The 15,010-nt window shown below is 42.1% G+C and overlaps 1 protein-coding gene and 1 pseudogene across 3 annotated transcripts in view; one reads left to right on the forward strand and one right to left on the reverse strand.

Annotated features, from left to right (window-relative positions):
• The window catches only part of GSTM2 (glutathione S-transferase mu 2), a 295,697-nt gene that overhangs the window by 79,853 nt on the left and 200,834 nt on the right, over positions 1-15,010 (reverse strand). The gene's annotated exons all lie outside the window — the stretch shown is intronic.
• The window catches only part of LOC457090 (sortilin 1 pseudogene), a 64,050-nt pseudogene that overhangs the window by 17,666 nt on the left and 31,374 nt on the right, over positions 1-15,010 (forward strand). Inside the window, exons 2-3 of the transcript NR_190214.1 lie at positions 10,085-10,145; positions 12,193-12,266. The product of NR_190214.1 is annotated as a sortilin 1 pseudogene (transcript). The remainder of the gene's footprint in view (positions 1-10,084; positions 10,146-12,192; positions 12,267-15,010) is intronic.

Genomic DNA, 15,010 nt, shown 5'->3' on the forward strand with positions numbered 1-15,010 from the left:
AGTGGCAATAATTTCATGCTCATCTGCTCCTGGTAGAATCAAGCTGACATTTCACCCAGCTACTCTTAAACTTCTTGGCTTCTGTGCTTCCTATCCTAGGGTAGGATTAGGTCATCTGAATGACTGTATTTGCTCTGGGCTCCTCAGGGTACTGGCTTTTGGACTGTTAAGCACAGAAACAGCATATTTACATAGTTTTCCTTAATTTTGACCTGTTTCTAGATCATACGTTTAGCTGACTCCTTAGCAATATGAAGTGACCAGATCGTGTTCTCTTTGTGCCAAATGAAGCTTGTCCAACCCACAGCCTGTGGGCCACATGTGGCCCAGGGTGGCTTTGAATGCAACCCAATACAAATTCGTAAACTTTCTTAAAACATTATGAGATTTTTTTGTATGATTTTTTTTTTTTAGCTAATTAGCTATTGTTAGTGTTAATGTATTTTATGTGTGGCCCAAGACAGTTTTTCTGCCAGTGTGCCCCAGGGAAGCCAAAAGATTGGACACCCCAATAATCTGCCTCTTAGGCATGCTACATTAGAGCAACATAGCTATTTTTTTGTTTTTTTCCTTTTTGAGACGGAGTTTCACTTTGTCACCCAGGCTGGAGTGCAGTGGCGCAGTCTCGGCTCACTGCAACCTCTGCTTCCTGGGTTCAAGCAATTCTTCTGCCTCAGCCTCCTCAGTAGCTGGGCCTACAGGTGTGTGCCACCACACCCAGCTAATTTTTGTATTTTTAGTAGAGACGGAGTTTCACCATATTGGTCAGGCGGGTCTTGAACTCCTGACCTCAGGTGATCCACCCGCCTCAGCCTCCCAAGATGCTGGGATTACAGGTGTGGTGTGAGCCATCATGCCTGGCCTCCAGTTATTGTTTACCAGAAACAAAACATGCTTCACCTCTCCCCACACTCTCCATTTGAATTATCATTTATACAACTAACACGTAACATCTTTATATATATATATATATAACATTCACTCTACCTTCTGTTGGCTGGACTCTCTAACATAGTACTAGATGTTTTTATATGATTCATTATTTTGATATTATAGAACATTCTTCGGTAATACTGTGTCAGAGGTTTTGGGTTTTCCCTTCCTATAGGGATTATTCCGCCTTTCAGTTATTTCCAGCAACAAAGCTTTATCCTCTGCTCATATTTCATTTGTTCTTCTTACTTTGCCTTGATTACAGCAATTGAGCCATAACTTATTGGCTCATTATTTTCGGGCCTATGTATCATCAGACACCTTTCCTGTCTAAGTGATCCAGTGGCCTCTCTCAGCTTTCTTTGGGTCTTTCAAGCAGGAGTACTATTTCTAAAGTGTCTTCTTAAATATATTTCCTTTTCACTATTTTTATTTTCCTTCTATTTCAACCTTAACTTTCTTTATTCTGACCTTGAGATTCTTCTTATTATTATTCTTTTAAATATAGACCGGCTCTCTTTCTGTTTTCCAGACTAGAGTGCAGTGGCATGATCATAGCTTACTGCAGCTTCGAATTCCTGGGCTCAAGTGATCCTCCTACCTCAGCTTCCTGAGTAGCTAGAACTACAGGTGTGTACTACCATGCCTGGCTGATTTTTAAATTTTTTGTAGCGATGGGGGCGGGGTCTCACTATATTGCCCAGGCTGGTCTTGAACTCGTGGACTCAAGTGACCTCCCACCTCAGCCTCCCAATGTGCTGGGATTAGAGGCATGAACCACCATACTCAGCCTGAAATTCTTTTTTTATTTTAACAAGTCTTAATAGCATTTACTGTATACTCAGCATTTTACTAGATGGTGATATTAATAGATTTTATTTGTGGTGTTCTTTGAAAATTTTCAAGATACTTGCATATTATCTTCCTGTGTGTTCTACCTGCACCGCTGCCTTCTCTCATTGCCTTGCTCTTGCTTATATATCTGCCTCCCAACTCTGTAAACTCTGCTTAAATCTCAGTAGTCAGACCTTTATTTCTTCACTTGAAATTTGAATTTCTCTTCTATGTAGACTACCCCTGCTCAGTGCCTCTAAACACTTCGACGTGTTCAGGGCATCTTTACCAATGTTTAGCTACGTGAAGTTAATGGTAACTACAATGGGAAGGAGAGGAGTAAGGTCACCATCATGTGTGAACATCTAAGAACACATACCAGTGTATAACAGTGTCTTGGCTGGCTGGAAGAGCATAGGAATAAACGCTATTCAGCCATTATTTACTGAGACAGCAGTAACCGTGTTAGAAGGAAGATTACATACAGATCAATAATGTTAGTTCAGGACAAACAGCTATCATGAGTTAAAAAAAATACTAAGAAAAAGAAATAATGTTAGTAGCAGGAGTTTGTGATAGACTTTTACAGAGATGTTTGTGAAGCATCTAATAAATATAAGACCTTGTGCTAGGCCTGATGGGTAATACCAAATTATAGCATCTGCCATTAAGAATTTATAGCATAATTTGAGAGGAAGACAAATATGTAAATAGTTCTACATGTATAGTTTACATGTACGTATAGTTTACATTTATATATAAATATAAATAGTTATAGTACCAGGAGTGTCCGTGAATGCTGTGAGGATAATGCTTAGGAAGAGGAGATCACTTTGAGCTGTGATAATTACAAACCAGAATGGTTGGTTTTACAGTGAAAGATGGGACTTAGGCTGTCTTTCAGATCTTTTTCACTGGTATAGTCTGTCCCCTGTGGCTGTCAAAAAGAAACACCCACAATAGAATGCTGAGGAGCAATGGACAAGTGCAGAAACACAGAACTTTTCCTTTTTGAAACTTGCATTTTTCAACTTTTAGATTTAGGGGTACATGTGCAGGTTTGTTACCTGGGTATATTGTGCGATGCTGGGATACAAATGATCCCATCACTCAGGTAGTGAACATAGTACCCAAAAGTTAGTTTACCAGTACTCACCTGCGTCCCTCCTCTAATAATCCCGTTTCTGTTGTTGCCATCTTTATGTCCATGAGTACCCAGTGTTTACCTCCCATTATAAGTGAGAGCATGTGGTATTTGGTTTTCTGTTTCTGTGTTAATTTACTGAGGGTAATGGCCTCCATCTGCATCCATGTTGCTGCAAGGGACATGATATCATTCATTTTATGGCTCCATAGTATTACATGGTGTATATAGACCATATTTTCTTTATCCAATCCACTGCTGATGGGCACCTAGGTTGATTCCATGTCTTTGCTATTGTAAATAGAGCTATAATTAACATAGTGCATGTGTCTTTTTGGTAGAATGATTTGTTTTCTTTTGGATATATACCCAGTAACAGGATTGCTGGGTCAGATCACAGTTCTCTTTTAAGTTCTTTTTTTTTTTTTTTTTTTTTTTGAGATGGAGTCTCCCTCTGTTGCCCAGGCTGGAATGCGGTGGCGCGATCTCGGCTCACTGCAAGCTCCGCCTCCCGGGTTCACGCCATTCTCCTGCCTCAGCCTCTCCGAGTAGCTGGGACTACAGGCGCCCGCCGCCACGCCCGGCTAATTTTTTGTATTTTTAGTAGAGACGGGGTTTCACTGTGGTCTCGATCTCCTGACCTCGTGATCCGCCCGCCTCGGCCTCCCAAAGTGCTGGGATTACAAGCGTGAGCCACCACGCCCGGCCCTTTAAGTTCTTTGAGAAATCTCCAAATCGCTTTTCACAGGGGCTGAACATTCCCTCCAACAGTGTATAAACACTCCCTTTTCTCCACAGCCTCACCAGTATCTGTTTTTTTGTGTGTGTGTGTGATGTTTTAGTAATAGTCATTCTTTCTAGTATGAGATGGTATCTCATTGTGAAACCTGCATTTTTGAAAAATAGTTTCACTTGCTATAGAATTACAGCTTGACTGTTTTTTTGCCAGTACTTTAAATATGTTACTCCACTGTCTGGCTTGCATTGTAGGAAGAGTCGGCTATCATTCTTTGTTTCTCTGTATGTAATGTCATCTTTTTTGTGGATGCTTTTAAGATTTTTCTCTATTGCTGATTTTAGATTATTTGACTATGATAAGATGTGCTTTGGTGTATTTTTCATCGTGTTTCTTGAGCTTAGGGTTTCTGAGCTTCTTGGATCTCTGGGTTTATCCTTTTCATCACATTTGGGGAAATTTTGGCTATTATATCTTTTTTTTTGAAACGGAGTCTCACTGTCGCCCAGGCTGGAGTGCAGTGGCGCGATCTCGGCTCACTGCAGGCACCGCCCCCTGGGGTTCACGCCATTCTCCTGCCTCAGCCTCCCGCGTAGCTGGTGCTACAGGCGCCCGCCACCTCGCCCGGCTAATTTTTTGTATTTTTAGTAGAGACGGGGATGGTCTTGATCTCCTGACCTCGTGATCCGCCTGCCTTGGCCTCCCAAAGTGCTGGGATTACAGGCGTGAGCCACCGTGGCTATTATATCTTAACTTTTTTTTCTGTCTCCAGCCCAGCCTCCTCTAGATGCCCTGATTGCATATATAATCAGCTGCTTGAAGTTGTTCTACTTCAAAAAGAATGAACAGAGCCATCGCTGAGCTGTAGAACAACTTTAAGAACATTTGTAGAAATTGTAGAACATCTTCTGAATTGATAGCTCTGTTCATTTTTTGTCTTTTTTTAATCTCTGTGTTTCACTTTGGATAGTTTCTGTTGGTATGGCTTCAGGTTCACACTCACCTCTTCTACAGTGTCTAATCTCCTGTTCAGCCTATCCAGTGTTTGTTTTTGTGTTTGTTTGTTTTTGAGACGGAGTCTCACTCTGTCACTCAGGTGGAGTTCAGTGGTGCAATCTTGGCTCAATACAGCCTCCACCTCCCAGGTTCAAGCGATTCTCCTGCCTCAGCCTTCTGAGTAGCTGGGACTACAGGTGTATGTCACCACGCCTGGCTAGTTTTTGTATTTTTAGTAGAGACAAGTTTTCACCATGTTGGTGAGGCTGGTCTCAAACTTCTGAACTCAGGTGATCTGCCCGCCTCAGTCTCCCAAAGTGCTGGGATTACAGGCATGAGCCACAGCACCCTATCCAGTGTACTTTTCATTTCAGTCATTGTAATACTCATTTCTACAAGTCTAATTTAAGTCTTTTTCTTTTCTTTCTTTTTTTTTTTTTTTGAGACGATGTTTTCTTGTCACCCAAGCTGTAGTGCAATGGTGCAATCTCTGCTCACTGCAACCTCTGCCTCCTGGATTCAAGTGATTCTCCTCCCTCAGCCTCTTGAGTAGCTGGGATTACAGGTGCCCACGACCACACTCGGCTAATTTTTAGTATTTTACTAATTTTCGTATTTTTAGTAGAGACAGGATTTTACCATGTTGGCCAGGCTGGTCTCGAACTCTTGACCTCAAATGATCCGCCCACCTTGGCCTCCCAAAATGCTGGGATTATAGGCATGAGCCACTGCATCTTTAAAAAATTTTAAGTCTTTAAAAAATTTTTTTTTCTTTAACATTCTCAATCCATTCTCTAATTTCTTGTGGAGTACAGTTATAACTGTTGCAATGTCCTTATCTACTAATTATCTTCTTATTTCTGAGTCAGTTTGATTTTTCTCTTCATTATGGGTCCTGATTTCTTCTTTGTGTGCCTGGTTATTTTTAAAAATTTATTTTAAGAGACAGGGTCTTGCTCTGTTGCTCAGGCTGGAGTGCAGTGGTATGATCATAGCTCACTGTAGCCTCAAACTCCTGGGCTCAAGAGATCCTCCTGCCTCAGCCTCCCAAGTAGCGAGGGCTACAAGCATGTGCCACCATGCCTAGCTGATTTTTTAAAATTGTTTTTGTGGAAATAGGGGTCTTGCTACATTGCCCAGGCTGGCTTTGAACTCCTGGCCTCAAGTGATCCTCCCACCTCGGCCTCCCAAAGGGCTGGGATTATAGACATAAGCTACTGCACCTACCCACCTGATGATTTTTCAGTTGGATATTGTGAGTTTTAGCTTGTTGGGTGCTAGATATTTTTGTATTCTTTTAAATATTCTTGAACTTTGTTCTGGAACACTGGTTACTTGGAAACAGTTTGATCCTTTTGGGTCTTGCTTTTAAGCATTTTTAGGCGGGACCGGCACAGCGTTAAGTCTGGGGTTATTTTTCTTTACCACAGAGGTAAATGTTTCTGAGTACTCTACCCAATTTCCTTGAAATAACGAGGTTTCCTATTATGGTTGCTGGTAACAGGAATTATTCCTGTTCCTGTGTGAGGTCTGAATATTGTTCTCTGCCGTCCTTTCAGGTAATTATTTCCCTGGCCTCAGGTAGTTTCCTCACATGCGTGTGCTGATGGGTGTTCAGCTGAAGACTTGGTGGGGTGGCTGGGGAGGCCCCCTGCTCAGATCTCCAGAATTTTTTTTCTGTGTAAGTCTTTCTTCTCTAATCTTCTGCCCTGTGAACCTCTTTGGCCTCCCCAGACGATATATCAGCTTCCTCTCTTCAGTTTAGGAAGAACTCTGGACTCTGCCTGGGTGCCCCTCCCCTGCACTGTGCCTGAAATTCTCTCCAGGCAGTAAGCCAGTTAGCTGTGGGGTCCTCCTTGTTCAGTTCCTTGTCTTTCAGGAATCGTCGTCCTTTGTGCCTGGTGTCCAATATCTTGGAAACAGTCATTTCATATATTCTGTCGTTTTGGGTTTTTTTTTCTTTTCTTTTCTTTTTTGAGATGGAGTCTTGCCCTGTCGCACAGGCTGGAGTGCAGTGGCGCGATCTTGCCTCACTGCAGCCTCCGCCTCTCGGGTTCAAGCAGTTCTCTGCCTCAGCCTCCCGAGTAGCTACCGCGCCTGGCTAATTTTTTGTATCTTTTTTTTTTTTTGAGACGGAGTCTCGCTCTGTCGCCCAGGCTGGAGTGCAGTGGCGCGATCTCGGCTCACTGCAAGCTCCGCCTCCCAGGTTCATGCCATTCTCCTGCCTCAGCCTCCGGAGTAGCTGGGACTACAGGTGCCCGCCACCACGCCCGGCTAATTTTTTGTATCTTTAGTAGAGACGGGGTTTCAGTCGAACTCCTGACCTCGCGATCCGCCTGTCTCGGCCTCCCAAAGTACTGGGGTTACAGGTGTGAGCCACCACGCCCGGCCCATTCTGTGTTTTTGTTTTGTTTTGTTTTGTTTTTTATTAGCTGTTTCCGGTAGAAAGGTAAATGTGATCCCTGTCACTCCATCTTGACCAGAAGCAGAAGTCCACCCAGAAATGAACTTTTACATTTCATACTCATGTCTGTCATGGGGAAGTTAAGTGGGCCTGGCCTTATCCTTTTACTTTGTCGTCATCTTTTTCAAAACTTCGTAAGTAGTTCTTAAAGAATTCAATATTTATTGCGTGCCCACTGTGCACTATGCTGTGTGTTAGCTGCTGAAATGTATAGGCTTGATTCCTTTACCAGATGGACCTCAGGTCTAGTGGGGAGGACAGGCAAGGTTCTTGTGGCTACAATTGAAAGTGCTGTAAGACATATTTTGAAAGATCTAAGATGCCACTGCAGTGTAGAATGACATGTACGTTGTCTTAAATATTAGAAATGATGCTGGATTAGGATTGATGGCTTTGTGCTGACTTGTGAATTCTGTCTCCTAACCATGACCAGGTTGTCTGCCCTTTCCTGGACATCCGTATTTTTTTCTCCCATTGAAGTGGCAGGATTGAATCTGTACTCTTGGGTCCCTAGCTCTCCTGGATTTATCTCCTTTCCATATGACCTTTTCTTTCTGCTTAACCTTTGGGCCTGCTGTAACATCTCATTTCATTTTTCTTTTTTAACTTTCACCAGTATAAGAATGTTAGAGACTGAAATATTAAAAAATTAATTGCATTTGCTATAGGTAGATGAGTTTTTCAGTGAGTTTGCCCATTTTCAAAAGCAAATCTTCATTGGTTATTTGGAGCGGGTGGGAGGGACAGCTTAAGGGCAGTAGAAAACCACAGTTTTGCTAGTAAATCTGGCCTACATTTCCAAAGGAACTCTTTGGATGATGAGTGAGGTCCATTACCATTTCAGTTGTTTCAGTGAAGCTGAGAGTTGCCAGTGACACGTGATAATCCTCCTCATTCTGTAGTTGAGCAATAGGAAAATGTGGGTAATGCCAGTCTGCATTGACTGGGTTGGCTGTGTAGAGCATTGCCTGAAAAGTAAAAGTTACAGTCCTGATTGGCTCAAGACTGATATCTTACAGCCTGATGTAGACAACCACGAATTCCAGTGCCATAACTGATGGACTTTTTCTTTTCTCTTAGTCAGTTATGACAAGGACCTTCCTTGGAAAGATAACCTGTGTTTAGATGACTGTGATCTTAGCCCTTGTGATCTGCCTGGTGCTTGTGGTAGCTCTGGATGTTCCTGTTTTTCCTGAAGGACCTCATTGATGTCATTTCAGACACTATCCTCACTCAAGAGAATGTGAGGTTTTGCTATGTGTGAAATATCATATAAGACACACTGCTATGTCAGTTTTTAAGCCTCTGGTTTCAGAAGCTCTGGCAGCCCAACTTTTTCTCAGATGCCTGGCAAGCCTGCATGTCTGAATAGCCCTTCTTTCCTGCAGAGGCTGTGAGAAGCTCTGCCGAGCATTTGAGAGTTAACCATTACTTACGGAGCAAGACCTGCGTGAGGCACTGATTGTACTAACTTACAAAAATTGTGTAAGAGATTCTTTTGACATCAAAGGTACTTACGGTCCAGAGGGGAAATCACATACGTGAATTCGGAAGCCCATTCAAGACTGCAAGAGAAAATTCAAAGATAAACAAAACAGTTCATGTTTTGAGTTCTGTTTCTTTAGATTTCTATGTGGTATTGGTGGCTTGAGTGACCAAGTAGCTGGCATCCCAACCATTTATAGACATGTTCTGTTTTGAGGTTGAGTTTGTGGTTTGGGGAGGATGTGTAATCATTTTCAACAAATGCTTACTGAGTGTGCAGAGTATTCCTGTGGAAGGCACAGGGAGTACCAAGAAGTATAAAGTTACATTCCCCAGCTTCCAAGGAGCTTCTCGTATCTGGGAGAGCAAGGCATGTTTAAGATTTTAAAATCTTAGTAAGATTATAAGTCTTAAGAAAAAAGCATAATCATCCACATTTATTAGAAATATATACTGAACTATTAAACTGTCTAAGAAATGGGGCTTGGGTGGTGAGCATGTGGCCTGGAAAAGAGAAGGATCTTCACTCTTTGCTATATAGACTCTATATAGTATGTAATTTCTGTATGGTTTGAAATTTTTGCCAAGTGCAGTTATTACCTCTTTGGAATTTTTATTTTTTTTATCAGTTACAAAAATTATAGAGAACAGAAGATTGTATTAATACATATAATATTAACCTTGAATATCTCTATGTGGTAGGATTATGAGTGACTTATCTTTATTATGCGTTCTTATAATTGTCTACATCTTCTTTAATGAATATATATTATTGTATAAGTAGAGAAAGGAAGTATTTGAAAAACAAAACCCAAAACCACCTACAATGATTATTATAACTATATTTTAACATGCTTACTATATTTTGGATATAATATACCAGCTTTCCCTTTTTTACCTCCTTACTCTCACTGCAACTCTAGGAAGGTTGTTTTATTATTATCATTATTACTATTGTTATTAAATAAAAAGGTGAAACAAAGGCATTTGCTTCTTGCTTCTGCCCCTTGTCATTTTTGAGTGAGCTAGACTAGAAGTAAAAGGAATCCAGTTACGAACTTTTCAGCTATACTGTAAAGGATGCCCAGAAAAATTTAAATTATGCTGATTTGGTTACAATTACGCCTGCCAGTGTGGGCTATGATCTCTTGTTTTAAAGCATCCTAAAAATACTTTGCTATACCTTTATATTTAGTTCTGTTGGAGAAAGCAATGAGATTGTCCCATCTCCCATCTCCCCATCTGGTGCAGTAAAGAAAACTCATCTGCTTGGCTTACTTTGTGTTAGAGAGAATTTAAATTTCCAAGTTATTTGTGATTCACATTAAGTAGTTAAATTCCATCCCTCCCAAATTTTGTACTGGGAATCCATACCCACTTTGTAATTATGAACTTAATTACTCTGAACAGTAATAAAGTTCAGATATTTAAAGAAGCCAAAGATTGAAGGAGAGTGGCGTCATTTCTAAATTAATTTTTTTTCCCCTTATAGCATGTGGTTTGATGATCTCAGAGGCTCAGTATCCTTGTCCTGGGTTGGAGATAGCACTGGGGTAAGTCATATTTTGAGTCTGTTATTTCAGCCCAGCAAGAAGATGATAACAGATTTGGGGGAGGGTTAAGCACCTAATATCATTTCTTCCTGAAACTGTCTTTAGCCTCAATCACAGAAAACACATGTTTGCAAGACAGACTTTCAGGAAGTTGTAGTTGTGTTGGTTTTGCTTTAGAATTGGGAACATCTTTTTTGCGGGGGGGGGTGGGGACGGAGTTTCGCTCTTGTTGCCCAAGTTGGAGTGCGATGGCATGATCTCAGCTCACTGCAACCTCCACCTCCCGGGTTCAAGCGATTCTCCTGCCTCAGCCTCCCAAGGAGCTGGGATTACAGGCACCCACCACCATGCACAGCTGATTTTTTGTATTTTTAGTGGAGATGGGGTTTCACCATGTTGGCCAGGCTGGTCTTGAACGCCTGACCTCAGGTGATCCACGCGCCTCAGCCTCCCAAAGTGCTGGGATTACAGACATGAGCCACTGCGCCTGGCCGGGAACATCTTCTGACCACCTTCTTCCACGGTGGGAAGATGGACACCTTTTCAGTCCTTGGTGGCTGCTTAGCATCAAGATGAGCAAGAAGAAAGATGAAAGTGCTCTGTACTGAGAAGGGAAGCTCACAATGCTTGGGGAAACCCCTATATAGAAACAGAAAATGTCCATTAAAAACATCCTGGCACTTGTCCTCCAAATTGTATTATTCCTGTGTCCTTTCCTACAGGTGTGTTGAGGGACTGTGGTGCCCATGGGCTCATGGTTGTTCATCTGTTGGTCCCTGCCCCTGCCACAAAGGAGGTACTGCCAGGATTGGGGGAACAGAAGGAGGATCAGTCAGCTCCTTATCCCTCCTGATATACAGCTGGGCTCCCACTAGGAGGACACGCTGAGGATACATTGGCCCCTGGTCTTAAATCAGGACTTGTTGCCTGGCTGTCTTATTATCCTGCTTGAACAAGAGCAGGGGCAACATCTCCTGCCCCCTGGTATTCCATAATGCATGTGTCATAGCATTGAGGCACATGATAGTTATATTAGAAGCCTAAAGAAATAAAATCTTGGTGCTGAAAAGCAAATTGTAAATTTCTTATTTTGATTAATTTTTAAACTTTCAGTAGAATTTCTTTAAGCATAGTTCAGTTTTTTCTAAAATTTGAGTTGTACCCTAATTTCCATGATTTACCCATTTATCTTAGATAGTTGGTATCTCCAAGAATTTTTTTTTTTTTTTTTTTTTGAGACAGAGTCTTGCTCTGTCACCCAGGCTGGAGAGCAGTGGTGCAATCTTGGCTCACAGCAACGTCCACCTCCCAGGTTCAAGCAATTCTCATGCCTCAGCCTCCCAAGAAGCTGGGACTACAGGCAAGCACCACCATGCCCGGCTAATTTTTGTATTTTAAGTAGAGATGGGGTTTCACCATGTTAGCCAGGCTAGTCTCGAACTTCTGACCTCAAGTGATCCGTCCGCCTCAGCCTCCCAAAGTGCTGTGATTACAGGCGTGAGCCACCGTGCCCAGCCATCTCCAAGATTTCTCATATGGCTTTCTGAGACTCCCTAGACTCTTGGAGTAATCCATCCAGAATCATTTCCTCATGCATAGTTTTTGGTAGATAAGGTACTGAAAAAATGAATTTCATGAAGAACCAACGGCAAGGAGAAGAAAAAGACAGACATACATGACACAGTGATCTCTGTGAGAACACCCACGCTATTCTAGACTCTGTAAGGAGAAAAGGGAAGAGGGTTCTTGCCTGAGAGTATCTTACAATAATTTGGATACAAAATAGTTAAAGCCTTCTTTTATTTTAATGTGTATTTGAGTAGTCAGCCTCACTGCTTCAATGGAGGCAATGGGGATCATCCCAACAAAATGAGCTGAGGACTTTCTCATCATTCTCAGCCCTAGTAACTAGATCCTTCTAGACTTTGGGGAGTACTACAAAGTAGGGATATCAAAAGTCTTTTAGGTGTTGGCTTAATCTCGAACACATATCAGCATGTGATTGGAATATGTTTTTTATTTACGGAATGCTTTTTTCTCTCTCCAGGTCATTCTAGTCTTGACTACCTTCCATGTACCACTGGTAATTATGACTTTTGGACAGTCCAAGCTATATCGAAGGTGAGATCAATAACACGCGTTGGAGCATTTCACTAAGTAACATTGAGAATATAGATTCTCCCTTTTCTAGACATGATGGCATGTAACAGTTGATGTAAAAGATCTTCTAGCCATCTTAAGTTTTCACCAGACTGTCACACTCAGCACATGTTTTTGTTGTTGTTGTTGTTGTTGTTGTTGTTTGAGACAGGGTCTCACTCTTGTCACCCAGGCTGGAGTGCAGTGGCGTCATCTTGGCTCACTGCAGCCTCCACCTCCCAGGCTCAAGCCATCCTCCCACTTCAGCCTCCCAGGTAGCTGGGACTGCAGGCACACGCCACCATGCCCAGCTAATTTTTTGTATTTTTTGTAGAGACAGGGTTTCCCCATGTTGCCTAGGCTTGTACTGAGCTCCTGGGTTCGAATGATCCACCTGCCTCCAAAAGTGCTGGGAGTATAGGCGGGAGCCACTGCACCCGGCCCTTAGCACACTTTTTAACGTCTACTCTTTTTTTTTTGAGCAGGTTCTAGCTCTGTCACTCAGGCTGGAGAGCAGTGGCGCAAACACAGCTCATTGCAGCCTCTCCCTCCCAGGCTCAAGCCATCCACCATCTTCCCACCTCAGCCTCCCAAGTGGCTGGCATTACAGGCACGTACCTCCATGCCTGGGTAATTTTTGTATTTTGGATAGACAGGGTTTCACCATGTTGCCCAGTCTGGTATCGAGTGCCTGGGCTCAAGCTGTCTTCCCACCTCAGCCTCCCAAAGTGCTAGGATTACAGATGTGAGCCACCATGCCTGGCCTTAGCATCTAATTAGCAACTGAAAGAAGTATGAAAAGGGACCTGGTTCCAAGGAGGTTGGTTTGACCTGACTGAGGGGCAGAACAATAAAGGAAGATGAAGAAAGAGTGTATAGTGCTGTGTGTTTGTGTTCATTTATATGGATATTTATTTGTGGGAAGGTAGTATGGGGTTTAAAAAGTCTTTCTATTTAGTGTGAGTACAAAATGGTTTTTTATATTCCTGAAATGAAAGTCTTCATTGTACTTTCCCAGCAAATATTTATACAGCATTTTGAGGCCTAAGCAGATTATTTTTAGGTAAGAAGGAGGCTCTCAGGTCGGACCTACCAAAGTGCTTTGTAGTGTTCACACTGGCGATGATGGTGGTAACATGTGTTCTGGAACCACAACCTATACTGTGACATTGGTGAAGTTTTAGAGTTGTCTTCTCAAAGGTATGACTTGGTTAAAAAGTAGATTCCGTTCCTTAGCAGTAAGATTCAAGACCAACTAACTCCTAGAGATTGCTGAATGATTGTGTCTTCTCAATCATTTATGTCTGTCTCATTTTCCCCTAGAGACCTAAAGAAATAATGACATACCAGCGGATGATATAGAAACTACCCTAGGGTCAGGGTATCTCCCAGGAGTAATGGTACTTTCTCAAGGTTCTTTATTTGACTGCTGTTCTTGGCCCAAGTGGGAGTGAACCCATGTTCAAGCTCTGAAATGGATTAGCCTAACCTCTCTTCCCCATGAGGTATGAACTTTGACTACATCTCCTGGGCATGGAGCCAGAGGTCTCTGCCCTTCAATACATTGATGTTGGTCCCAGAGAGGCAGCAAATACCTTTAGGCCAACAAGGAATTGCCATCTAACTACAGTGTCAATTCCATGAAGGCAAGGTTCTTGACTAACTGGGGTCCCCAGGATCTAGCCAAATGCCTAACATGTAGTAGGCAGGCAGCAAATAATAATTGAATAAATGAATGAATGTCTTGGCTTCTTTATAATTTTTAGATAGTTAATTAAATTTTTTTAAATATAGGATTGACTATATTTTAGAATCTTGGTGCTAGAAAGCGCTATAGTAGGTGACTTTGTTTATTCAATCAGAACAGTAGTTGAACCATTTTAGATGAAAAACATCCTATTTGGGGAGAGAAAAATGCATTTTAAAATGTGTAACTTTGCTTCAGTAACTCTTTCCTGTGGTTAAGAATGTTTGCTATTATAAATTCCCTCCTCACAAAATTAGCTGGGCATGGTGTCACACACCTGTGGTCCCAGCTACTTGGGAGACTGAGGTAGGAGCATCTCTTGGGTCCGGGAGGTTGAGGCTGCAGTAGCTATGATCACATCATTGCACTCCAGGCTGGGTGACAGAGCAATACCCTTTCTCAAAAAAATAAAATATCTCCTCATGATAGTTTTTCTTACCAACCTGTGTTTCATTATAAAAGCAGTATAATCATATTATAGGACATTTGAAAATTTTAAAGGAAAGAAAAAAGTTCACCATACAGCCGCGTGTAATCTTAATTTGTTTGCAGTTTATTATCTTGACCTTCCCCTTTGATGTTGTATCATATAATTGTAGCGTATTGGGAGGCAATGTGGAAGCAAAATGTTGCCAAGCTTTGTTGGCAAGTAGGCTCAGGATTGAATCACAGCACTGTCATTGCAAACAGAATGAACTTGGGAAAGTCATTTAACCTCCTAAGTCTTTTTTGTCATCTGTAAAAGGACAATAATAATGCCCACCTCAGAGCCGTTGTGAGGTATGCTCTGCAGTGCCTGGCATGGAGTAATAGCTTGGTGCTGTTAGCTGCTGCCATGCCAATGATCAGGGATGGCATGTAGCCAGCAGGTACTGGCATTGCTGTACCAGTTGTTAAAATGAATTTGAAGCCTTCAGGCAGATTGCCTGCCCCCAGATGCCTCCACGTCTTCTACAAATGCACACTGCACCCCCTAGCC

The sequence above is a fragment of the Pan troglodytes genome, chromosome 1, assembly GCF_028858775.2.
Source record: "Pan troglodytes isolate AG18354 chromosome 1, NHGRI_mPanTro3-v2.0_pri, whole genome shotgun sequence".
Lineage (NCBI taxonomy): Eukaryota > Metazoa > Chordata > Mammalia > Primates > Hominidae > Pan > Pan troglodytes.